The 26,477-nt window shown below is 43.3% G+C and overlaps 1 protein-coding gene across 3 annotated transcripts in view; it reads left to right on the forward strand.

Annotated features, from left to right (window-relative positions):
* Positions 1–26,477, forward strand: part of Grap2 (GRB2 related adaptor protein 2) — a 72,366-nt gene that overhangs the window by 3,035 nt on the left and 42,854 nt on the right. Inside the window, exon 1 of one of the 3 annotated variants that reach the window (XM_069999600.1) lies at positions 25,265–25,824. The exons of the other annotated variants lie outside the window; for them this stretch is intronic. The gene's annotated coding sequence lies outside the window, so the exon portion shown is untranslated. Of the gene's footprint in view, positions 1–25,264; positions 25,825–26,477 lie in introns of those variants that run through there. 3 annotated transcript variants of the gene reach the window in all.

Here is a 26,477-nt window from a genome sequence, read left to right on the forward strand (position 1 = left end):
GAGATCTGAGAATCAGTTTAAAGCTATCCCAGTCAGGAAAGTCCTTGAAACCTTTATCTCTAATTAACTACCAAAATGCCAGACGTAGAGTTCAAGTGGTAGCGTGCCGGCTTGGAATGAAGAAGCTAAGGGACAGTGTACCCAGGCTCAGTGTTCAAGCCCCACAACTGGCACACACACACACACACACACACACACACACACACACACGCACGCACGCACACACACACACACACACACACACACACACACGAACAGATCAGGCTCCATTTTATCCACCTGAAGTATTTGAATCTCCATCTACAAAGATGCAGCTGAGCCTTGTGTCTCTGCCATTTTCTTCTTTTTCTTCTTTCCTTAGTATTTTGGCAGTTCTTATGAAAGCATAGCCCCATATTAGAAACAGTTTACAGATGGTTGTTGAACGATGACTGTGTGTCAATGCTATGAGCCATACCTGTGCTAGGCACTGACATCTCTCCCACAATGCCATGTTAGATTTCAATAAGTTTGAGCTAATAGGACTTCAGTAAATTATTTTTAAAAGCAGTTCTCTTTTTCAAGATGTACCTGCTGGCCAAGAATTATGTGAGAATTATGTGAAACTATTACAAAGTACAAGATGAGAAAGGTCTTCAATGCTCTCCAAAGTAGGTAGAGGGCATGTGTCAGGAAGATGGTAAATCAAATGTCCAAATCTGAAGAAAAGTTGAAATGTCAGTGTGGTGGATGCATCTGTCCTCACGTCCTAGGTTCAAAACCTACCTTTTGTCATATTTGTTCCCTACATAAGAATTTCTTTCTGAATTACCTATAAGTGGTAGATAAAATGGCACTTCACTGCTAAATAATTCAGGTCCAAGCTCAGAATCTGGACATTCTACCACAGAACCATAAAACCATCATCAAACCTGAGAAGATGGATAGTAATGCTCAGTGTCATCCAGCACCTTCCTTACAAGTCTGTTATAGCATTAAAAGACAGGATCTAGTTTTCAAAAGCAAACACCTGTTTTGCAGTTGGCTTTTTTTATCTCTATTGGATTATTGGATTATTGTGTCTTATAGAAGGCCCCACTTTCTGAATTGGTTGTTGCCTTCTGGTTCATTTGTTCCTTACCCTCTGCATTTCATATAAATGGTGAGTTTGGACTAAAAGCACCGTTAGGTTTCAGTTGGACATGTTTTCAAGGTGCTGCAGGGCATTTGGCACACGCGTCTCGTTGGCAGGTGAGTCGTGCTGGCTGTTGTTGTCGTGGTACTAAGTTCCATCATTGCTCAAGACTTGCAGGATCTCTCCTATTATAAAGGAACTTCTTTCCTTTTTGCAATTAGCAAGTGATCTGAAGGCATGGTATATTCTATTTCCAAAACACTTTTATTTGATGGTTTTAGGTGATAATCCTTGCCTGAATCAACTTTTATTTTGATGGTCATACATATATATAGATATATATTAATGCACTGTGGTTTGGGTATTGAGATTTGAACTTAGGGCCTCATGCTTGCTAGGCAGGCATTCTACTGCTTGAGCCGCACCACTCAGCCCTTTTTTTGCTTTAGATATTTTAAGATAGGGCCTTGTGTGGTTTTTTTCCCCCAGGGCCAATCTTGGGTTAAGAATCTTCTCCCTATGCCCCAGCATAGTTGAGATTATAGGCATATTCACCATACTTAGCTGGATGATTGAGATGTGGACTGGTTAAGTTTCCCAATCTCACTACCCCCCTCTCCCCCTGGGGTGGGGAGGGCTGCCTTGAACCATGGATCCTCCTGATTCGTGCCTCCCAAGTAGCTGGTATTAAAGGTGTGCACCACCTTGGCCAGCCTTATACACTTTGAAGAAGGATAAAACATGCAAATTCACCATTATCAGCAGTGCTGGTTGTAAGTATTAAGTAGTTATAAGTATGATAAGTAACGAGTATTTGCTGAGTTTGAACCCAGCCCTCCACTTTGTGAGGAGTGAAAGAACACAGACTTTTTGTGTTTGTTTCTTAAGCTACAAAATGAGAGTGCTAATAGTACCCGTCTTGTGGCATGGTTTTGAAAAGTAATCTACACAAGTCCCCTAAAGTAGTGTGTGTTCCGTTCATCATCAGCATCATGGCCATCATCATTAGCAATGCACTAATCTGACACTTGGCAAGTGTTTATCATTCACTTGTCTCCTGGCACCATGAAAGAAGTGTTGGTATCCTTCCTCATAAATGGGGAAACTGAGGTGCAAAGAGTTCAAGTACTTTGCACAAAGTCACTCAACTAATATACTATAAAGCCACAATTTGAACCCGGGCAGTTGAATTCCAGAACATTCTGTCTGAAAAATACTCCAGGAAAGAGGAATGATGTGAAATTGGAAGAATCCACTCCCACCCCACCCTTACTCCTTCCCTGTGAGTTTGGAGTTATTGAAAATCTACTTCTGGTCTATTCAGATGAATGAGAACAGCATTCTATTAAGCATAGGTAACTAATTATACTTATTTCATTTACATAGCTTAAGGCCCTGTATGAGAAACTTAAAATATAAAGCCATTGGAAGTGAAGAATAAAACTAGGAAGAAAAAAATCGAAAGAAATAATACAAGAGCAGAGTTACGAGACCTCAGAGCCTCAAGGCAGAAGATGATATTTTGATAGAGTCAAGATAGAAGGGGAAAAAAACCTTCTCATTTTTCATGCTCCTGTACTCCAGAAGATTTTTACCACTAAAACACAAGAGTACAAACCTTGTCAGATTTATAAAAGACCACACTGGGTTTCCTTATGGGATGATGGATGACTGTTGTTAGTAGGCAATCTCTCTGGATTGTAATTTCATATGCCCAGCTATTCCAGAAGTCAGCCCAAGCTTCAAAAACAGAACTGTATCCAGAAAAAAAGCCTCCCAAGTGCGGATTGGCCCATGCCCCTTCATTAGCATTACAAAAGGGTCCCAGTGTTGTGCCAAGTCTTTCTGCTCCTTAAATTGTCATTACTGAAAGCCCTCAAGTGTAATTTTCTAAAGAGAACTAAAAATAAGTGAGGAAAAAATTCCAGCATTAATAATGTTGTCTGTGCGTTCCTAACAGTCATTGCTAAATTGGTTTTGCCTTTTCATGTTTTTTAATGAAACTCAGCTGAGTTGATCAATTGGTCACAAATAATACTTTCTCATTTGTTTTCTTCTATACCTCTCAGCCTTTGTGCGAGTCTACAAATGGTTTCTGATTTGTTTCTTTTGTCTATGGGAGTTCTATGGGAAAAATATTAGAAATAAACTGCTGAGAATACCGTAGGAACTCAGTAAATAATAAGTAGTTCTCTTCATAAATGTGATTTTAAAGAAAAAATCTTTTTAAATAAATAGGAAATATCATTAGGAAAGTATACAATGAACAAAAACCTGGTTAACTTATGATTTGAAATTTATGTTTATTACTTTATAGGTCATAGATTTTAAGCCTTTTAGGAGACAAAATGTGCAGTCAGCTAAAAAAAGGCTCTCTCTCTCCTCCCCCAGATAGAATGTTCTAAAAATATGGATCACTGCATCAGTAACAGTACCAGGAGGAGCTCAGTGGTACATTGTCTAAGAAAAGCTGCTCAAATTATAATACCTTCTATCAACTCTTTAAATTGACTGTAAATATGCTGATGCCCACAGCACGTGGGTTTCTGTGGTGCTGGCATGTGGAGGAGCAGAGAGTCACAGACATACATGAGAAACTAATGAATACTTCCCAAAAACTCTCCCAGGAGCCAGGTGCCAGTGGCTCATGCCTGTAATCCTACCTACTCAGGAACCTGAGATCCGAGGATCAAGGTTTGAAACTAGTCTGAGCAAGAAAGTCCATGAGACTCTTTTTGTTGTTGTTGTTGTTGTTAGTCTTAGGGCTTGAACTCTGGGCCTGGGTGCTATCCCTCAGCTCTTCAGCTCAAAGCTAGCGTTCTACCACTTGAGCCACAGTGCTACTTCCAGTTTTCTGGTAGTTTATTGGAGGTAAGAATCTCACGGTCTTTCCTGCCTGGGCTGGCTTTGAACCATGATCCTCAGATCTCAGCCTCCTGAGTAGATAGGATTATAGGCGTGAGCCACTGGCACCTGGCCCATGAGACTCTTATCTCCAATTCTAACCACCAAAAACTAGAAGTGGTGCTGTGGCTCAAGCAGTAGTGTCAACCTTGAGGGAAAAAATAAAAGCTAAGTGACACTGTCCCTGCCCTGAGTTCAAGCTCCAGTACCTGCACGAAAGAAAAAAGAAAGAAAGAAAGAAAGAAAGAAAGAAAGAAAGAAAGAAAGAAAGAAAGAAAGAAAGAAAGAAAGAAAGAAAGAAAGAAAGAAAGAAAAGAAAGAAAGAAAGAAGGAAAGAAAGAAAGAAGGAAAGAAAGAAAGGAAGAAAGAAAGAAAGAAAGAAAGAAAGAAAGAAAGAAAGAAAGAAAGAAAGAAAGAAAGAAAGGAAAGAAAAAATACCTAGGGAGGAAAATCCCCATGCTCAGCTCTCAGCCTCCTACAACTTTACACAAAATTTCCCTGCAGTCCATAAATGTGCAGTAGGATGTTTTCCCTTTGTATGCAGTTGGTCTATGCGGAACCCAATAGAGCCTTAAAAGGGGGGTTCACACATTTATCTCATTTGATCTAGCTCTAATCTTTGAGGTACATAGACCACATATTTTACCTCTCATTTTGCAGAAAGGAAAAGAGTGAAGCTCAACGAGTTGAAGTGACTTCCTCAGAGTAATTTTGCTAGTGTCTGGTAGGATTCGGCACCCAAGCTATGTTGTAGCAACCCCTACTCCCCCCATCCCCTTCCTCATGATGGGATTCTGCAACTCTAAATTGTGCTCTATGAAAAACTACCTGTGTGACCTTGACTACGTTATGTAATGTCTCTGGGCCTCAGTTTCCTTCTGGTTAACATGAGAGGTCACAAGTATTTTCTGAAGTCCTCTAGATCTCTGCTGAAGACAAACAATCCATCGAGAACTTGGGGAATAACTTTTTCTCTTGTAGATGGTGAGCCCCTTCCCCCTTCCCTGTGGGTCATGAGCGCTGGCATCCAGTTCCTGACAGATTCCTTTGCAGGGTCTAAGGCCTGTTAAGAACTATAAATATCAGTAGTGCCTGTGTGGGCTACTCTGGGTCGGTCTGCTGGTTGCCTCATTTGCTGCAGGGCCAACTATTTCCTAGCAATTATCCTCTGACCCCGTGCTCATCATCGAGCAGCCAAACCACAATATTTTAAATCCCTCCTGGGCAGTGCAGAGTGCAACATAGAAATAAATAATGCTGATGGACTTGCACACGACTGATGGAACCTTGCCTTCTAAAGAGGTTACTCCCTTTGAAGGACACAAAGCCTTCCACCCTAAGTTTTCATAACAGTGATATCCTTCAATGTCCCTGAAATGAGCCCAGAACTCTAGATGCAGAACCCTGAGACTCACAAAGAAGTTAACAATATCTCCCCCAAGGGCTGTTAGTTTGGATAACTGGCTACCTCCATAGGCAGGGAGTAACCCTATTTCCCAGGAGAGCCTGTGAATAAGGAAATCAGGGCCCTGATTCTCAGTCTTTTTGCTTATGAAGTTTTCTAAGTGAGCTTTAGTCTGAAGAGTAGGGTCCTGTCTGCTTCTTACATGTGTGAGTATAATTTGTTCTGCATCGTGTCAGGGTCCTCGGGCTGTGGAAGGTGATGTGGTCCAGTGATGGGAATGGTGGGGCACCAACAGGCTCTCTTATTCTGTCTTCTATTCCCAGCCTCTTGGGTGACCCACACGTCCCAGCCCCTGCTCTGTCCCTGAGCCCACTGGAGACCAGGAAGAGTCATGCCTGGCCACCCTACATGATTTGTAGTTTTGATGTAATAGCAACATGCAGTATCTCACTTGAAAAATACATAACATGATGCTTTCTTATTTAAACAAACTCATTCTGTAGAATCTGGATTTTCTAGATTTTGGTGGGGGTGGGGGGGCATTACTCAGGGCCTATTGTTTGCCAGACAAATGTTCAGCCACTTGAGATATACCCCAATCCTTTTGGTTTTAGTTTGTTTTTATTTATTTTTCTTTTTTTTCCAGATAGGGTCTCGCACTTTTGCCCACTCAGCCTCATACCTCAATCCCCCCACCTCTGCCTTCAGAGTAGCCGGGATCACAGGTGCCGTTACCCCATAGATCAGTATTTTAAATTAGACTATGCTTCATTTTATAGACTGTTATAATATCGTGACATGATATTGGAACTCTGTGAACACTCAAATAAAAGAAAAGGTGTGAAGTCAAGGAATCCCCTCACTGGAGAGAAATGTCTAGTTTCTGAAACCAGAGTACTGTAGCTTTCAGACAGTAAATGGACTTAGTTTGTTTCCAGCATGGGTGCACATCTTCCACACTGAAATGAAGCTGTAAGGAACTAAGACTCACTACACAGCCAACTTTGTCAGCTCGAATTATTTCAAAAAGTGAAGGGTCAATTCAGAGTTATTATCATCAAGAGAGTAGCTGTAATGCTTTGTCGTGTCGATGCTACAAAAATTACCTGTCTGGTTACTTTAATTCATCTTTTGGCTACCATCCGCAGAAATCCCTTCAATTTCTAGCTGATGAATATCCAGATGTACTGAGAACATTTAGGCTAATAAAAACAAAAACATCATAAAGTTCTTTTCCCTAAGGCCCTCATAATCTCTTAGGAAACTAGCACAGACAAAAGAAAAATGCCTCTGCAGTGCAGAGCTCCTGACAGAGATCCCAGGCACATGGCTCCAGGTGAGGATTTTCAGAGCTGGCTTCCTGGAGGAGGCTCACCTGCAGGCAGAGGTGCGGTCTTAGCAAAGAGGCATAAACGCAGCCAGAAATGTTTATACCTCATGGGAGGATCTGGGTCTTATTAGCTGAAGATAATAGGCCCTCATGATCTCCCTCCTCTCTCTGCTCTCATTTAAACTTTTGCCCCTGGAAAGTGTTACCTCAGGCTCTTTTTCCAAATAGACTATTTCCTACTTTCAATCACATCCTTCAAAGCCCTCTGTGTGTGTGTGTGTCTGTCTGCCTGCCTGCCTGCCTGTCTGTGTGTGCGTGCGCGCGCGTGTGTGTGTGTGTGTGTGTGTGTGTGTGCGTGTGCACACACACACACCATTACTAGGCTTGAACTTGCAGTTTCTTGCTTGCTCAAGGCTGGTACACTACCATTTGATTTACACCTCCACTCCCAGCATTTTGCTAATTAATCTGAAGTAAGAGAGTCCCATGGGCTTTTCATCCCAGGCTTGGCTTCAAACCATGACTCTCAGATCTTAGCCTCCTAAGTAGCTTAGGTTTATAGATGTGAGCCACTGGCACCCAGCAAAGCCTTTTTTTTTTTTTTTTTTCTTTTGGGTCTGGTTGTGGGGCCTGAACTCTGGGTCTGGGCTCTGTCCCTCAGCTCTTCAGCTCAAGGCTAGTGCTCTACCACTTGAGCCACAGCGCCACTTCCAGCTTATGTGGTGCTGAGGAATCAAACCCAGGGCCTCATGCATGCAAGACAAGTGCTCTACCACTGAGCCACCTTCCCAGCCCAAAGCCTTTTTTTTTTAAGCATAAAAATTCTCGGTTCTTTTAGCCACCTTATATGATGCAGATTTTCATGGCAATATTGTTTTTTTAAGTGCTCCCCTCTGAAGAGACTCCAGTTCAAGTCCCCTCTTCAGTCATAGGGTCCAGAACAGGATGAGCTCTCTAAGAGTACTCGAACAATGAATGTAGACCACGATGGAACAACTACACTAGTCCCTCCCATGTTGTGGGAGTTATGTTCCCGAGCCCCCGTCATAGGTGAAGAATCCTTGAAGTAGCAACATTGTATAGTCGTCTCTGACTATATTGTGGCTCACTTACTGCTGCTTTGCAGATTTTCACCCATCATGGGGGTCTCTGGAACTCCTATGAGAGGGGAGGGATCACAATTTACATATATTTTTTAAAACCTGCAATATAATGAAGCTGCAATAAATGAACTACGATATAGTGAAGGATGCCTGTACTCCCTCCATCTATACCCTATCCTTTTATTAATATGGCCCAGATTTGTATTAGTCTTGTTGGCATATATGTCATACTGTTGACTCATACTAAAATTGTGGTCAATTAAAACCCATGAATTTCCCATGAGCTACTAGTAAGCCAGATAGATCTCACTTATTCTATATTTACATTATTGGCTTTAAAGAAAACTGTCTAGGCACAGAGATTTAACACAGTGACATTTATCCCAATTACTCTTGATCAGATTGATAACAATCTATCAGAATATTCTAGAACTTGCATAGTAGCTCTATCTCCCAGCATATGAGAGGCCTATTTATGCTATCACAGTGTAACTAATCTCATATTGGATCCCTGGCCTCAAGAGGATCACACATTTACTTTCTCTTCACTGTGCACAACTCATCTGCAGCCCTGGACAGATATCTGCATTTCCCAACAAACCAGTGGGTCTCCGTCTTCCTCACTGTAAAAAAGGCACAAACATGAATGGTCGTTTCCTCCCCAAAGATATACAACAGTAAGCTATGTGTGTATAAACCAGAAGTGTTCCTTGGTGGCAGTAGTACCTGAGAAGAGGAAAAGTTTATTTCAGGCTCTGATCACAGCTTGCAAAAGATATGATTAAATCTAGTACTGGTGGCTCACACCTATAACTCCAGCTACTCAGGAGGCTGAGATCTGAGGATCGAGGTTCAAAGCCAGCTGGAGCAGAAAACCCTATGACACATATCTCTGATTAACTACCCCAAAAAGCCAGAAGTTGAACTGTGGCTCAATTGGTAAATCACTAGCCTTAAATACTTGTCCTTGAGCTAGCACTCTACCATTTGAACACAAAAGCTCGAGGACAGTGCCCAGGCTCTGAGTTGAAACCTCAGAACTGACGCGCGTGTGTGTGTGCGCGCACACACACACACACACACAGATGATCATCTTTATTACTCTATTACATTTAATGGCATTTATTTGGGCAAGCTAGGCCTAGGTTGTCTGATTTGGGGTTCTAGTAATATCATGCAGTGTTATTACAATTTTTAGGTAAAACTATTTGCAGTTTACATACATGCTACAAGGTGTTATTTTCTTAGCCAGATCCATTGAGTGTGGTTGTCAAATTGTATGTGTGTGTGTGTTTGTGTGTGTGTGTGTGTGAGAGAGAGAGACAGACAGACAGACAGACAGACAGACAGACAGACAGACAGACAGAGAATTGGGATGACATTAGTAGAATCAGGGCTATTCCACAATCTCACTCCTATTCTTCATCTAAATTTACAAGTTTCTGGAGAGCCCTTAACACATCCAAGGATTTTATGCGTCCTAGTGGTTGGATCACTATGGAAAGTAAAGAAACTGCATAGTCTTTAAGCAATAAAACACTCAAACTATACTACAGAAAGATGTTGATTAAGTTAAAAAAACTGAGTGGCTCTATTCTCTTCAACCCACCCCCCACTCTATCCTCACCCCTGCCCCGCCCTTTTCCTTTAGTAACACAAAGACTTTCAAGTTTTAAGTTACCTTCAGACTTTTTTGAGCCCTCTGAAAGTCTCTCCAAACCAATAGTTTGTACATCTCCATGGCCAAAGCAGAGCTCCCAGGGAATTCCTGTAGTATGTATCATTTCAAGCTAATAGAAATGTCATATTTCAAAACCTCCCCATGATCCATTTTGCTCATTACAGAAAGGTGCAGGGACTCTCTCAAGAGCTTGAGTCTTATCATTCTAATGAAAAAGTTCCTGTTGTTCTTGTGATCTTGTGATTACTGAGTCCATTACCCCTCTCTCACCCCCTCACTGGCAACTGGGACCTGAGCCTCTGTACCTGGCTTGGTGAGTATGATCCAGGACTAGTAGCCCTTGAACCTCTTGGGAGCCTGTTAGAAATAAGGATTTTATTGAGTATAGTGATTCATGCCTATAATCCCAGCATGGAAGCTGAAACAAGAGAATGGAGGGCTTGAGGCCAGCCTGGGCTACACAGTGAGGCTGTTGTCTTCAGAAAAATAATTGAATTAAAAAGAGGATATCAGCCAGGCACCAGTGGCTCATGCCTGTAATCCTAGCTACTCAGGAGGCTGAGATCTGAGGATCACGGTTCAAAGCCAGCCGGGGCAGGAAAGTCTCCAATTATCTCCAATTAACCACCAGGAAACCGGAAGTGACACTGTGGCTCACCTTGAGCTGAACAGCTCAGGGACAGCACCCAGGCCTAGAGTTCAAGCGCCACAACCAACAACAACAAAAAAGAGGATATATAATCTACTTGATTCTCAGCCAATGCACCAAAAAAATAAAAATAAATATAAATAAAAATAAATAAAAGGAGAGGCCTTGTAAAGCATAATTCAAAAATTTCAGATCATGATATAGAAAAAAATACAGTGTTCTTTTATTATGTTAGGGAGTGAAGAATTGTTTCTTAGGACCTTTACTTTATTGTTTCTTAGAACCTGAACTTTAAAAAAATATGAGGGCCAGTGGCTGATGCCTATAATCCTAGTTACTCAGAAGGCTGAAATCTAAGGATCTCAATTTGATACCAGCCCAACAGGAAATTCCATAAGACTCCTATCTCCAATTAACCACCAGAAAACTGGAAGTAGTAGAGCACTAGTGGTAGAGCACTAGTATTGAATGAAAGAGCTCAGGGACAGTGCCTAGGCCCTGACCCCAGTCTCCACAACCAGAAAAAAAAAAATTCCTATGGCTGAGTGTGGTTCAAATGGTAGAGTATGGGGCTGGGAAGTGGCTTAGTGGTAGAGCGCTTGCCTTGAATGCCTGAGGCCCTGAGTTCAATTCCTTAGCACCACATAAGCAAAAAGAAATAAGCTGGAAGTGGTGCTGTGGCTCAAGTGGTAGAGCGCACGCCTTAAGCTGAAGAGCTAGGGACAGCGCCCAGGCCCAGAGTTCAGGCCCCACAACCAGACCCTCCTCCCCCCCCAAAAAAAAAAACAAAAATCAAATGGTAGAGTACTTTCTTGGCAGGCATTAGGTCCTGAGTTCAAACTGGGGGAGGTGGAGGGGGGTTTTCCTGGTGATTCTTGTTTATAATGAAATCTAGGAAGAACTAACCTAGGGTGATGGGATTTCATCCATTTTACTTACTTTCTGCCTATGTGCTAATACAAAATGTATAAAGTCACCTGTGATAGTTAAGAGTGATGTTTAAGATGTTACCAGATTGAAAAGTTCACTATACATCCAGGTCTATCTCAAAGCACATAGAACCAGCTTTCAGGTCCTCTTGCCATTCTGCCTCCTCATGGAGCAGTTCTGCCACGCCCGACACCTCCTACCTCACCACCAGGAAAGACATCTGGCAGCAGCATGACATAGTTCAGTGGTCCCATTAGGGCCTGGCCAACCATCTGCCAGTAGACACCAGTGATGTCGCTAAGGACCCTCTATGTCCCTACAAGGACTTGCCCCAGATGTGGAGAAGCCCTGGGAGAATGCATATGGTTTTCTACAGAGGAACTTTACTCAGGTACAGCTATAAAAAGGACAGTGCTGTAGAAAAATGGAGCCATATGGTGTTTCGATATGGCCAGGCAAAGAAGAAAGTAGCAATGACCAAGAGTGGTTGGTGATGAGAGGGGCGGGCGTGGAGAAGCCTGCCACAGGCCAGAGGAGACATCTAGCACAGGCAGTCACCAGGGCTGGGTGGTCAGCTGGCTTAACAGGGCTGGGCAGAGACTGGACACCTGCTGAGAGCTACAGGAGTGGCAGGGGAGGGGGAGGGGAGGCTAGAGAGACAGATGAGGGAAAGCAGAGGCAGGGTGAGAGGAATGGAGAGAGAAATGGAGAGAAAGGGAGAGAAGCAGTCAGATTCACTTTTCCTATGTAAGACCTGAAAAGCCAGAAAGCACTTCGAACATTAGCATGGAAGTAGTGGGACTGATTTCAGGTAAATGGATTAAGCAGTGACTTAGGAGCAGGGAAGAAGCCCACTTGCTGGAACTGGGACAGCTGGGAGCCAGGCCAGCAGCAGGGGGTGACCTGGTGAAGGGGCAGCTGAGAGCAGCCAGCAGCCAGCGTTCAGCTCCAGTGAGCTCCTTAAATCCCTCCTAGCCCAGAAGAGACTTAGTGCTGAGTCCACAGTTTGCTCAACTTGCAAGGGGTCAGGCGCTGCCAGCTGTGGAGAAAGGGGCCCAGGAAGCCAGCCAAGCCCTGACCCTGGCCACCGTACAGCCACAGGATCAGCATGGGAATAGAACCAGAGACGTCCTCCAGGTCATTTCTGTCCTGCAGGGCATCTAAATCATTTCAGAAAGATTTTCTACTCTTTAAGTTGAAATTTTCCAGAGAAACATTTCCTAAGGACCGACAGTGCTTTCTAATCTAAGTCACAAGTACTTCCCCATTACTGACCCACATCCTCTCCCTGGGACATAGCAGCTTTCTCCCACCCTCCAGACAGGATGGGCTTCTTAACATTCCTTAATGGTCTGTGCCTTCAGCCGCCCTCCTCTGCCTGCCAGACGCAAGCCTCCCTTGCCAGGCCAGACGAGCACAGTTCCATTAGCTAGCCACCCTGCGCTTCCCTCTCCAACCTTTTCCAGCCTTGGTAATCCTGTGGACCTGCCCCATGTCTTGCCTGCTGGTGATCATTACCACTAAAATGTGTTTATTAAATGTATCCTGTGTGTGAACTGCTCTTGAGGCCATGGAGAGCAGAGAAGGGAGGATATAAAAGAATATTCACAGCTTTGTTGGTTTTTATTATCGCTCTCTTCTTTCTCGAAGGAGCTGTCAATCTTGGAGATCTTGGCTGCTTATAGTTAAGTCAAAGCGCTAAGTCCTGAGGCTGAGTTCTAGCGAAACATTTCCATTGTCCTGTAAGTGTTTACATTGTGACCTTCACCTAAGGACAAAGGATATAAAATAATGATCATATAAAATAGCTCTGATGTGAATTTAACTGTAAAGAAAATGGATACAGGCATTTGTTCATTCCAGAGATGATACTCTGAAAGTGTGGGTTTTGTTTCAAACGAACTGCAAAGGGATTTGTTAACTGAATTCATTCTCTTTGCTGCAACGGGATTAATTTCATTTCACATGTCTCTTAAGTAGGAATGTAAACTGGTTTACCATAGGCTAAATGGATGTGTTGATGCTTGCAACATCAGTAGGATTTATTCCAACTAAATTGCAACCGTAATGGTGTTGCGTTTGTCAGAGTCTGTCCTCCACGTTAGGACAGGCTTTGGGGGAAACAGCTTACCAGTGTCATGCTAAATGGGATGTAGGGAGGCAGATATGCCACACGAGATGCAACTGGTCCCTTCTCACATCCTGGGGAGGGGTCTGTTCTATTGTTTTAAAAATATTTATTTTGGGAGCTGGGAAGGTGGCTCAGTGGTAGAGTGCTTGCCTTGCAGGCATGAGGCCCTGGGTTCGATTCCTTCGCACCACATAAGCAGAAAAAGCCGGAAGTGGCACTGTGGCTCAAGTGGTAGAGTGTTCATCTTGAGTTGAAGAGCTGAGGGACAATGCCCAGGCCCAGAGTGCAGGCCCCACAACTGACAGAAAAAGAAAAATCTTTTTTTTTTCTATACCATGATCCAGAATTTTTGGATTATGTTTCAGGCCCCACTGATGGCTGGACAAGCACTTGGTACCCAGTAGGTTCCCATGCTAAGCAGGGTCTCTCATCTCCCTCCAGGTATCCCTCCTACATCTGTCTGTCTGCTCCATTCTCTCAGTTTGTAAGGCCACAATCTCATCATCCTCCCAGATTCTCAATCTCTATGTTGGGCCCTCTCCTTTGTTTTATTCTCTCTCTCTTTCTTGAATTGCTGACTTCTTGCCAGCCTGTGCTTCTAACACAATAAGGCCTGCTAGTAGAAAAATTTTCTGATTTCTATAGCTGGTAGGCTCTGTCACTACTGGTTACTTTTGAAGAAAAGGTCTTGCGGAGATGAGCCTGGGGTGTCACAGGGCTGTTGTATGGAGCAAATGTAATAATGGGTATAAAAAAGCAATTTGTAAACTGCAACATGCTCTCCGAAAGTAAGTTATGATTGCATTACATGATTTTAGGGTTTAAAGGCAGCTGGGTGGTATATAAAAATTCAGTAAGGTTCCATAGCACCGTTGAAATAAAAAAAAAAAAAATAAGAGAATTTGGAGCATTGGCCCTTTCATCAACAAGATACAGGCTTCTCAACGATTTTTGTTTGTTTTTTTACAACCAAAGTGTGCCCATTGAGTTGAGAACACTCTGTTCCAAGGACCATGTCTGCTCACCATTCAGGAACAGAGGCCTTCACTCTTGGTTGAACTCCCCAGTTCCTCTCATTGCCTCTCAAATCCCACATAGCCTTCAAGGACTAGCCTCAAACCTACATTTTCTTCCCAACTCTTCCCTGAGGTGAGGGGGAGGGAGAATCTCTTTCTCCTGACACTCTTGTCAGCCTCATCATAGAATTGTTCAGGGGGTATGGACCTCTCTGTAACCAGCTTCTGATTGGTAGCGGCAGTCTTAGCACCTGCCACAGCCCCTCCCCTTCTCCCATAGTGATGCCTGGGCCATCCTGAAGGCAAGCAAATGGAAGCAGCAGCTCAATTACAGAGAAAAAACTCCAGTTGTGAATCCGTTTTATCCCTGTATTTTCCTGTACACTTGAAATGCTTTATTTATTTATTGCTGGTATCAGGGTTTGAACTCAGGGCCTTGTGCTCACTCCACTTACTGCATTCTACCACTTGAACCACATCTCCAGCCTAGCTTCTTGCTGGATACTATGCTTTTTCTTTCTTTCTCTTTCTTTTCCTTCCTTCCTTTCCTTCCTTCCTCCCTCCCTCCCTCCCTTCCTCCCTCTCCCTCCCCCCTCTCTCTTTCTCTTTGATCTGAGACCAGGACTCAAATTCAGGACCTGATGTTTTTGCTCATTATCTAGCACTCTAAAAATGGAACCACACCTCCAACCCCAACTAGATATTGTGGAGATGGAATCTTGCAGACTTTTCTGCCTGAACTGGCTTTAAACCATAATCCTTGGAATTTCAGACTTCTGAGTAGACAGGATTGCATATGAGATACCAACACCTGTGAATATATATTTTGTCAGTTGTGAGGCTTGAACTCTGGGCCTGGGTGCTGTCCCTCAGCTCTTCAGCTCAAGGCTGGTGCTCTACCACTTGAGCTACAGTGCCACTTCTGGTTTTCTGGTGGTTTATTGGAGATAAGAGTCTCACAGACTTTTCTGCCCAGGCTGGCTTTGAACCATGATCCTTGGATCTCAGCCTCCTGAATAGCTAGCTAGGATTACAGGCATGAGCCACCAGCTCCTGGAAGCACCTGGCTATATTTTTAATAAACATCCATTTTTAAGGATAAAATGACTGTTTCCTTTTAACTTGATTTTCAGCCTACAAATTGTATTAGAGCTGGAATGATAAAAGTAAATCTTGGCTTCCCAGCCTGCTTGTAAATAATCTACTGACTGTGGAACCCCAGGTGACCCCAAGTTCTGAGACTGTATTGCATGCAGTGCAAGTTGTATTGAAAAATGAAAAATACCATTTTTGAGAGCATTAGAAATAAAAATCCATGGACATGTGTGATAGTGCACACCTATAATCCCAGCCTTTGGGATACTTGGGTAGGATTGTAATTTGAGCCTAGCCCAGAATGGGCCCCTAATCTCAAAATCCTAAATTAAAAAACGAACAAATCTCAAACTGATTTACTAATTTTTACTGGATTGTAAGGAATCATCTTTAAACATATGAACTAAGAACTATTGCTAAGTACATAATAGAGGTCATACACCTCCCTCCCCCTCAAAATGTGGCAGGCTCTGGTAGCTCATACCTGTAATCCTGGCTATTCAGGAGGCTGAGATCTGAGGATCATGGTTTAAAGCCAACCCCATCAGGAGAATCTGTGAGACTCTTATCTCCAATTAACCACCAGAAAATCAGAAGTGGAGCTGTGTCTCAAAGTGGTAGAGCACGTCTTAAGCAAAAGAGCTCAAAGATAGTGTTCAGGCCCTGAATTCAAGCCCCATGACTCACCACCACCACCACCACCCCACCCTCGTCCCCAATGTGTCAGTTATGAGGCTTGAACTCCAGGTCTGGGTCCTGTCCCTGTGCTTGCTTGCTAGTGCTCTGTCACTTGAGCCACAGCTCTACTTTTCAGCTTTTTTGGTGATTATTAGAGATAAGAATCTCATGGACCTTTCTGCCCAGGCAGGCTGGCTTCAAACCATGATTATCAGGTTTTAGCCACCAGAGTAGGTAGGATTATAGGTATGAGCCACTGGTGCCTTGCAACTCATTTTTTCTTTTTTTACAGACTATACTTCTATACAAAAGATAGCGTCAGTGTTTTGTAACAGCAAGCAGTGAATATGGTTTCCAGTTGCTTTCCTTTGATGCTTATTAGAAATCATCTTTTTAGTGGAAAATTGGAGGGGCAGACACTATTATGGAAACGGCACTGAGCTCTGTGGAAAGCAGGTTGTGTGCAGTGACGCCGTCCACACCCGTTTGAATGACTCATTGTTGTGGTGGATTAAAGCAGTGCTGTTACTGTAATACAGGTTTGGCCTGGAGCCCTTGCCCCACGCCAAGCTCTTGAGCATCGCTTCTGCCCTTTCCTCGGCAGCCCAAGGCCCCCTCTAGAAAATTCCTTGCGATACAGGCCTGGCACAGACCCCTCATCGCAAACCCCAGCCAATTTCCCTCACAACACGCCTTCTCCCTTCACCTGCCAGCTGCTTCTTAGTCTCATACACTGTGCCTCTGAAATCAAGAGCTCCCAGCCAGTTACAAAGGGAAATATAGAATTACCTGGCTCTGTGAGTATTTTCATATCCTTGTAGACTTAAATAAGAGCACTTGTACAAAGCCACTTGAACTTGTTCTTAAGATATGCTAATTCTTTTTTTCCCCTCTTTTTCATTGCACTGTTGACCTTCTGGCTGGCTGACTAGTTATTACCTCTGGTATGTTTGGAACTATTTTTGCCCTAACTGTTCTCAAATGTAATTAGCATGGCTGCATGGGGGACTGTGATCTCATTAGAAGGCACAAATCGAGCAGAATTGGGAATGCTCCATGCTCAAACACATCTCCCAAGAAAAACACATAGCACTGAGTGAAAAGGCAGAATTGGTGATTTTGTGAGCTCTCTCTTGTCCATGGTTTGATTTGTCTAAGGAATCAAATGCAGAAGGTGTCACGGTACTTCTGTGTTAAAAATGAAAGCAATCGTGTTTTCCCAGGACTCTGCTTATGCAATGCGGCTGCTGTCACAGCTCTGGGTCAACCAAACCCCAAATACATCTTCTGTCTCTGGTTTTTCCCCACTCAAGAAATGCATATCAGACAGGAGCCCATAGCTCATGCCTGTAATTCTAGCTATTTGAGAGTCTGCAAAGGGGAGGATTTTGGTTCAAGGCCAGCTCAGACATGAGATACCAGTTCATGGGGCTGGGAAGGTGGCTCAGTGGTAGAGCGCTTGCCTTGCATGCATGAGGCACTGGGTTCGATTCCTCAGCACCACATAAGCAAAAAGAAAAAAGCCGGAAGTGGTGCTGTAGCTCAAGTGGTAGAGCACTAGCCTTGAGCTGAATAGCTGAGGGACAGTTCCCAGGCCCAGAGTTCAGGCGCCATGACCAGACCAAAAAAAAAAAAAACCAACAACAACCAAGAAATGCATATCAGACAGGAGCCCATAGCTCATGCCTGTAATTCTAGCTATTTGAGAGTCTGCAAATGGGAGGATTTCGGTTAAAGGCCAGCTCAGACATGAGATACCAGTTCATGGGGCTGGGAAGGTGGCTCAGTGGTAGAGTGCTTGCCTTGCATGCATGAGGCCCTGGGTTCGATTCTTCAGCACCACATAAGCAGGAAAGCCACAAGTGGCTCCAGTTCATGAGATACCATCTTAATAAAGGAAAGCTAAACATATGGTGTGTACCTGTCATCCCAGTAATGATTTGAAGCCAAAAATAGGTGGATTGTGGTCCAGGCACACACTTGGGAAAGACACTATCTCCAAATTACCCAGTGAAGAGCAGTGCTGGAGGAATGGCTCAGTGGTAGAGAACCTGCCCAACAAATGTTGAATCCTGTGTTCAAACCCTAGTGCTGCCCTCCCCACCCAAAAGCATCACATTTTTAAAACAGTATCTCATTTATCCTCACAAAATGGAAAATGAATATTCCCTAGAAGGTGATTAAGAAATAGGGGGAAACGGAGGCTTAGAGAGGTGCTGTAGCACATGGACTGTTCTTACTTTCTTTGAGCATCTCTCTGCTCTTGCATCATAGAAGGAGCTCTTTATTTTCTGAACTGAAATCCATTTCTTCCTGCCTGCTCAGTTATTTCAGTACTTGTTCCTCAGTTTGGGTTCAATCCCAAATATTATTAAGTCTTTTATGAATAATAGCGATCAATCCCAAATATTATTAAGTCTTTTATGAATAATAGCGAAGTGCTTCATCCCTGGGATCCCACAAGGTTTATCTTTTTCTAGCTCATTGCAGAGCATTTTGGAGGCCCCAAGTGGGCTCTGCGTAATTGGAACTTTCCAGAAAGAGATTGCCTGACCGCTATTCACCTTGTTTGTAAGTCTATAATGTATTTTAATGGGCAGAGTTGTATTATATAAACAATAATTCTTCACTATTATAATAACATTTTCCCCTTAATTGCAAAAATATTTCTGACCTGAATTTATGTTCCTCATAGCTGCATGAGCAAGCAGAGTCTTGTTTGCCTCTATAATATATTAATAATGTATTAATTAGCTTCCAAGTGCTGTCCAAACAAGGAACAGGAAGGTTTTATCTAAATCATGAGATGTGAAATGAAGCTAACACTTCAATAATTATATTTTAAGAACAGTCTCAGAATTAAGCAGAGACCTAACTCTGAGAGAAGTTTACAGAAAACACCACTCAATTAACAGAACCTTTATTTTGTATCTACTATATAGAAACTCTGAAAGGCCAGGAAGGCTACGACATAAAATTAGCCAATTTCATTTTATGGTCACAGTTAAAAGGAAATAAAAGGCAAGATAATCTAAGTGTTTGGATTTAGTGACAATTAACTTCAATATATTACATTGAACTGTATAGAACTGACAAAGTCTGACCATTTTTTAACCCAAAAAGTGACAAATTCTTATGATTTGACCGAACATAAAGTTAACAGCTCCTGAACTTTCTTTCTCTCCTTTTTTTTTTTTTTAACTAAATGGTTCATATCAAATTAAAGTTACTATTACAACAGCTGGCACTTACTTAGTAAGTAAGCAGAGGTTAGAAGTTAGACTTCTGTTTTTTATATTTAGTTATTTTTATAGACTGATAAGGAACATATTTTGTATGGTTGCTTATTTGTAATAATAGGGGTTGAAATCAAAGCCTTGTGCTTGCTAGGTAAGTGCTCTACCACTCAATCCACACTTCAACTTTTGTAGTTTTAAAGTCTCTGATTGTGTCAGATGTTTCTCTCGATTCTCTTTAGTTTCAGACCCTGTCTCCATGCTACTTTTTGTCAATGGGTTCATGGAGATTAGAAACACTTACTTTTGCCAACCACCTCCTAAATTATAGGTAACTATACATGTATTCCACTAAATATTTTCTTCTGGTTCTTTTAACATTGAACATATATTTACCAAGCACCTATTTTGAGCAAGCATCTGGAAATGAGTAAGTTGTGTTGATACAAGTATATATGTTAATATGAGTCTAATGCAGACTCTTTACCAGATATTGTCCAAGTCTTGATGTGTATTATGTACCATTGTTATATCCATTTTAAAGAGGAAAACTGAGGCCCAAGAGGTTGAGTGAATTTCTGGAAACCAAGGGACCAATAATTTATCTGTTTATTTTAGGGGTCTCACTGTTTTTTGTTGTTGTTGTTGTTGTTTGGGGGGGGGGTTGCAGTCATGGGACTTCAACTCTGGGCTGGGGCGCTGTCCCTGAACAATTTAGCTCAAGGCCAGCACACTACCACTTGAGCCACAGTGCCACTTATGGTTTTTTCTGCTTATGTGGTGCTGAGGAATTGAACCCAGGGACTCCTGCATGCAAGGCAAGCACTCTACCACTGAGCCACCTTCCCAGCCCCATCACTGCTTTAAAAAAAAAAAAAAAAAAGTGCTTTCCCAAGACCATGAACTCAAAAGTGTGACAAACTTCTATTACCTGCTGCTGCCCTGAGAGAGCAAATACCAGCTCAGGCCCCTTGTGTGTCATGTGAAGGGACACAGTGCTCCAGGGACCCCACCCCCACCCCTGTGCTCTGTGCACACTGGAGGGCATGGCTGCAGGAACTATTCTTGCAGAGTCCGTATCTTACCCCAGATCTTATCACTGAGGCCCAGGCTCTATCAAGAAAATGATGATTCCTCTTCCCGTTATGCCCAACTCGTGAGTGCTGATAACACATCTAAATTCGAAGAAAATCTACACAAATCATCTCAGTCAACCTGAAAAGTCCAATGACTCATTCACACCTTCCTCACCAGCTCCTGCCTGGAGCCCTGGTTCTCCTGAAGCAGCCCCAGGCTCCCCGCAGCCAGCCACAGCCCCAACCCAGTGCAGCACCCCAGCACAGCGACCAAGTGCTGGCTTTCCTTGCCCAGGCACTGGAGTTGCCTTGAGTAATATGGCCAGCTGCCCTCTTCTGTGCTAACTGTGACCCCACTCCGAATGCCCCCAAGGCAAGCTAAACAAGGCCGCCTTGCACAAAAATAACAAGAGAGAAAATGCTGGCTCTTCAATCTCCCAGGGTAAATGCCATCACTCTGGAGGTAAAAATCATAATATCTAAATATGATTCGATTTATGTCAGGTCTTATAAACACATGTACACATGTGGATGCCAAAACTGTGGGTGCCCTGAAGCCCAAAGCAAAACCAAACAAGACAACCTACCGTCTCATTAGCAAGATATGACCTGGTAGGACAAGTCACCAAGATAAAGACTAGAAAAATGAGACTGGCACAATGGCACATGCTTGTAATCCTAGCTACTCAGAAGGCCGAAACAGGAGGATCACTTGAGCCCACGAGTTCTGAGTTCAAGGCAGACTTGGGCTATGCAGGAAGACCTGTCACAACAAAAAGGAAGAATCAAAAAATGGGTGCTATGTCTTTTATACACACACACACACACACACACACACACATACACACCCTTGTGTAATGAAGACCATTAAAGAGCTGGGTGCCCTAGCAATGATGAACTACTGGTATAACTAGGGATTTTCTTGTTTGAATTGAACCTATGAATGTACTGAACTTTCTTGAGCTTAGCTTCAGGCCTCCAGAGATGGAAGCCTGGCATGTATCTCTGCCTCAGTTCAAGGCAGTGCACAGTGTAGGGAAGAGCAAGGGTGGAGGAACCAGCCTGTTGGATTTTAGTGCCAGTTATATGATGTCCCAGTTGTGTGATCTTAGCTACTCCTGGGCCTCCATTCCCTGACCTGTGAAATGGGAATGATGAAATTAAAATGAACTCACAAGAGTTCATTGTAAAAGTTAGAGATCAAATTCAATAACAGTGTCTAATTTCAAATTAGCTCTTAACAGAGGTGAGTTATTTCTGATAGTAACTTGAAATGGGTCCACACATCCCAGTAGGAAACCAGTGGGTTTGTTGTTGTTTTTACCTTTAATCTTGGAAGCACTTTAATCTCAGCTTTTTGTCGTTGTGATTATGAAGAAGGAGATGTTTAGCCATCCTTGGAGTACAATCTTTCCTTTCATTAGAAGCCATTATTAAGTCTCTTAGAGCTTTACTTCTGCAGGAAATGATGCAGATTACTTAATGGGTCTGTTTTGCATGCTTTGATCATTTATTTGAACTTCTTAACCATCTCCACATGCAGCATACACAAAAACATTATGGAAGATAGTGTGATGCTAGAATTCCTTATCATCTGTGGACCATTAGCTCAAATGTTTAAAACTCTCTGTTTCAAAGAGCACAGTTAAATTATTTACCCTATGGGCCAGTGGGTTTCATTCTGTCATGGTGGCTAGGCCACCTAATTCCCAAATACATGTTCAGCACAAGCCAACACAAATGATTCATTCACTCAACATCTATGGAATATGTGATGTGTGTCAGGCACTGAGCAATGCTCTAAGATTACATGTAATATGCTCTGCTTAGAGGAGTTTACAGCTTGGGAGGGAAGACAGGTGGAAAAAAATAGGGTAAATGTCTTCCCATCAGGCACTATGTGTGCGCTTGCACACATGCACCTGCAAACTAAGGGTCCGGATGCTGTCCCTGAGCTTCTTTTGCTCACTGCTAGTACTCTACTACTTGAGCCACAGCTCCACTTCTAATTTATTTTGGCTTTTTCAGTAGTTTATTGGAGAGGAGCATCTTATAGGCTTTCCTGCCTAGCTGGCTTTGAACCATGATTGTCAGATCTCCGCCTCTTGAGTAGCTAGGATTACGGGCATAAGTAACCAGCTCCTGGCTGTAGTTTCTTTTAATATACCCCTTAATAGACATGCCATATATAAAGTAAGGTAATATTTATGTAGGAGACCTAATATTTTTAATTTTCTGATACTAATTTTTCAAATACAGCAAGATATTAGGAGCATTTCAGTTATCTGATTATATTTACTTATTTTCCCATACACACACACACACACACACACACACACACACACACACACACACACACACACACACACACACACACACACGTGCTAAAGTCAGGGACTTTGTCTCTTTTGTTCCTGCCTGCATCCCCTGCCCCTAACTCTGTATCTGGCTCCTGAGAGAAGTTCAATAATATTGTTGAGTAAATGAATGGATTTCCATCAGCATGAAATGAAGCAGTCATTTGCTTCACTAATGAGAGAAGAAAAGGGGGGGAGGGAACCACCACCAACAAACAAAACTGGGCTTAAAACAGTTTTTCACAAAAAGATCCAATTTGCAAAAATGGAGCTGTAGCTTCAAAGCTATCTTTCTCCCAGCAGCTCTACTTGGGGGGGAAGGGGGGAGAGGGGAGGGGACTCTCAGCCGCCAGCTTAGATGGTGGTTTTAACTGCCCAGTTACAAATTCCACCCAGTTGTACGTATTGGCAGATCCCACTTCCTTAAATGCTGTTGGATCAGTAAGGAAATGGTGGTTTTCCTCATTGATTTAATGCCAGTTCCTCTTTGGTGAAAAATCGCGTGTGCTGCTCATGGCACATGTGCACAAAAACTCAGTGTTGGAGGCCAGAAATTAAGTAAGTCACTCATGTTTCTCTGCAGCCAGGTGACAGGAAACCGTTTCTACTTTCAGGCTAGAATGTTCAATCACTCTCCCTTCAAACTCAGCAGCGTGATGATTCCCCCTGGTGGACTGCACATATGCTGCTTTTGATCTGTGAAATAGCTCATTCCTGGGTGAACTTTAAGCTCCCAAGAAACGCATGTAAAATACTGTTTATGATTCACGGGTGAAATGCTTCATATTCTCATTACTCCAAAATGGTCGCATCAAACCACTGTCTCCAAGGTTCCTTTTTTCTCCAGGAAGAGGGTAGAAGAATGTCAGGCAGCTGCACTGTGATGATGATAGCAGAATGATTATAATCAATCATGATCATACTGTCCATGAATTGTGCCCTTTAATCTCGCACAGGCAACAGTAGCAAACCTTTTCCTCAGCAAATAGTTACCAGGAAGATGCGGGGATGCTGTTTGGTTCCTGTTCTCTGATGCTTACAGATTAGCTGGAGAACACAAAGTAAAATTAACAGCCACTAATGAACTATTTGAACACAGGGTTCAGGAGGGGACAGGCAATCAGACAGCTCTCCTAAAGGAGACAGACTTGAACTTCAAGTTCAGCCTTTGGGGGGGGCATTGGAATGAAACAATGGAGAGTGGTGGTACTAGGTGTCATGGACACTGGTACTAGGTGTCCCACCAGGATGAGGTGGGCTTGTGGCAGGCAGGATTGGGAACAGATGGAGATGACCTTGAGCACCTCTCTAAGGACGTAGAACTCAGTTAAATAAGCAGGAAGGATGGGAGCTGAGCAACATAAAACTACATGGGACAGGGATTAAATTAGAGCTATTTCATCTTTGAGATAGCAAGACCCTGGCCCAGGCTGAGGACTGTGGGGTACCCCCATTCTTCTACTGAAGGATTAATATAACATTATGCCTCAAAGTGCCTACAAGCCGGGCAAGACAATGATGCTGACATACTGCTTGTTGTTGGCTTATGACTAGTCCCGTTCCCTTTAGATCTGCCACAGTTTGGACATGGCTTAGGTCCCTGTAATGGCTGTGCACCACCCAGCCTTCTTTGTCCCCCACTTCATCTCTGTCAGTACTTTGTGTTTCTTGGTTTCATCCTCTCGGGGTTTTTTTTGCATCCTGTCCTTGGTTGTGCCGTTCCAGGAGTTCCTTCATGGCCACAGCCCCTCCCTTAGGTAGACTGAGGTCTCCCTGTTTAGAGCTCCAGTGCTGCCCACCCCCGCCCACCCCCAGAACCACATGGGGCTCTGTCACTGTGTCTCTTTTGTTTTTGCTTTGTTTTGTTGAGATGGGATCTTGCCATGTAACCCAGGCAGGCCTCAAACTTGAGATCATCCTGCTTCAACATGGAGAGTGCTGTAATTAGAGGCAGGCACCATCATGTCCTGCCCCAACCATGAATCTTATAATTCCCTAATTAAGCCAGAGCTAGTGGCTTCCATCTATGAGCCTAGCTACTCAGGAGGCTGACATCTCAGGTTGAGGTTCAAAGCCAGCCCAGGCAGGCAAAAGTGAGAGTCTTTTATATCCAATTAATCACCAAGTTGGGGTGGGGGTGGGAAAATAAAGCTGGAACTGTAAGTGTAGCTCAAATGCTACAGTGCCATCTCTTGAGCAGGAGGGTGAGGTGCTGAGTTCAAGCTCCAGTTCTGGCACTCAAACAAAAATAAAATAATTGCCTGATTATTTTGCCTCCCACATCTTAACCGTGAGCTCCCTGAGGGCAGGGACTGTGGGTATACACAACTGAATACTTAGCATCTGGCAGTTTCTGGTAGCTACCAGGCATTCATACATCTGAGGAATGAATGAATCTAATCTATGTACACCGTCTTGGTGCATTCATTCAAACTTCCATAAATATTTATTGAGCAATTAGTTGTGATTGGCACTATGGAGTTACACTTAAATGTCAAAATAAACCTATGCACTCGAGTTCTAAATTATGCATGCATACATTATCTGTGTGAAGTGTTAACGTGCACGCGCAGTAGCGAGCATGTGTATCTACAAATACCAGAGCTAGCAAATGCAGTAAACCGTGTGCCAGATGTCCCTGAAATCTACAAAGAACCAAGAACCAAAAATGACAGTTAGCTCCATAAGCCTAGCAAAAGAGCGAAGGAAAAAAAAAGGAGAAAAAGCAAAACACAAAAGAACAAAAGAAACTCCAGCAGAAGGAAGTGGCTGTTTTTGGGTTTGGGGAGTTGGTTGGGGTTTTTTTTTGTTTTGTTTTGTTTTGTTTTTCTGAGTGTTGGGGCCAAGGGTAGGGAAGATTTATAAAAGCATTCTGTGCTGGGCAGGTTCTTGTAAAAAGTCTGAGTTCTTCAAGAGCTGGCTCTTAGGAGCTGTTTGGAAAATTCATTGCCATGCACGAGCCAGGGGATTGCTTTTTATTCCGTTGGAAATTGTTAATGGGGACTGCATTAGCGGCCCCTTATTGCTTTGCCTGATAGAGAGACAGCAGGTTCGCCCAAGCAATTCTGGAACCCTGATCACTGCCAATTAGGGGAGCATTGTCTGGCTGACATAATCAAGTGAGTATAAATATGTTTATCGTGATTGGAATGGGGAAGGGAGACTGTAAAAAGATTGAGGCAGAAGCTCTCCCCCTTCCTCCCCTTTGCCTGTCCAGGATCAAGCCCAGCATGTCACTCAGGGCTCAGCAGTGGTGGCCCCTGGCTTTTGGAGATGGAAGATACAGTTGAGAATTTAGGGCTAAAACTGTTTTTCCATGAGGGGTCCTGTCTGTCTCTCCTTATTTTACCTCCTTGCTTCCCCCCACCCCCTCCTGTCTCTCTCGCTCTTCATCTTCACTTCTGTGATCACTGGAAAAGGAGGAGAAACCAGATGTCACATTGAGCACATTTTCATGCTGTCCTGTTGCTCTGTAGGGAGCATGGCCCCAAGGAGCCCACCACCCCCTGCAGCCAGACCACAATGTCGTTCTGCGTGCAGTCCCCGCAGCATTGTGTTTATTTCATTGCTGACTTGTGGAACTTTTGTGGAAATACTTGTGATGTGTCTCGGAGGTGGGGGTTGAAAGGCTGATAAAAATAGTCTCCCACATGGGCTAGCTTTGGGAGGAATTTCTTGAATTTAAACAGCTGAAAAAGAAGGCACAGATCAGTCACATCTGCTGGCATTACTGGCATCAGACTGGGGAGCAGGCTCTGGTGGGCATCTGTAC

Source organism: Dipodomys merriami, unplaced genomic scaffold, assembly GCF_024711535.1.
Source record: "Dipodomys merriami isolate MVZ:Mamm:240054 unplaced genomic scaffold, mDipMer1.0.p SCAF_55, whole genome shotgun sequence".
Lineage (NCBI taxonomy): Eukaryota > Metazoa > Chordata > Mammalia > Rodentia > Heteromyidae > Dipodomys > Dipodomys merriami.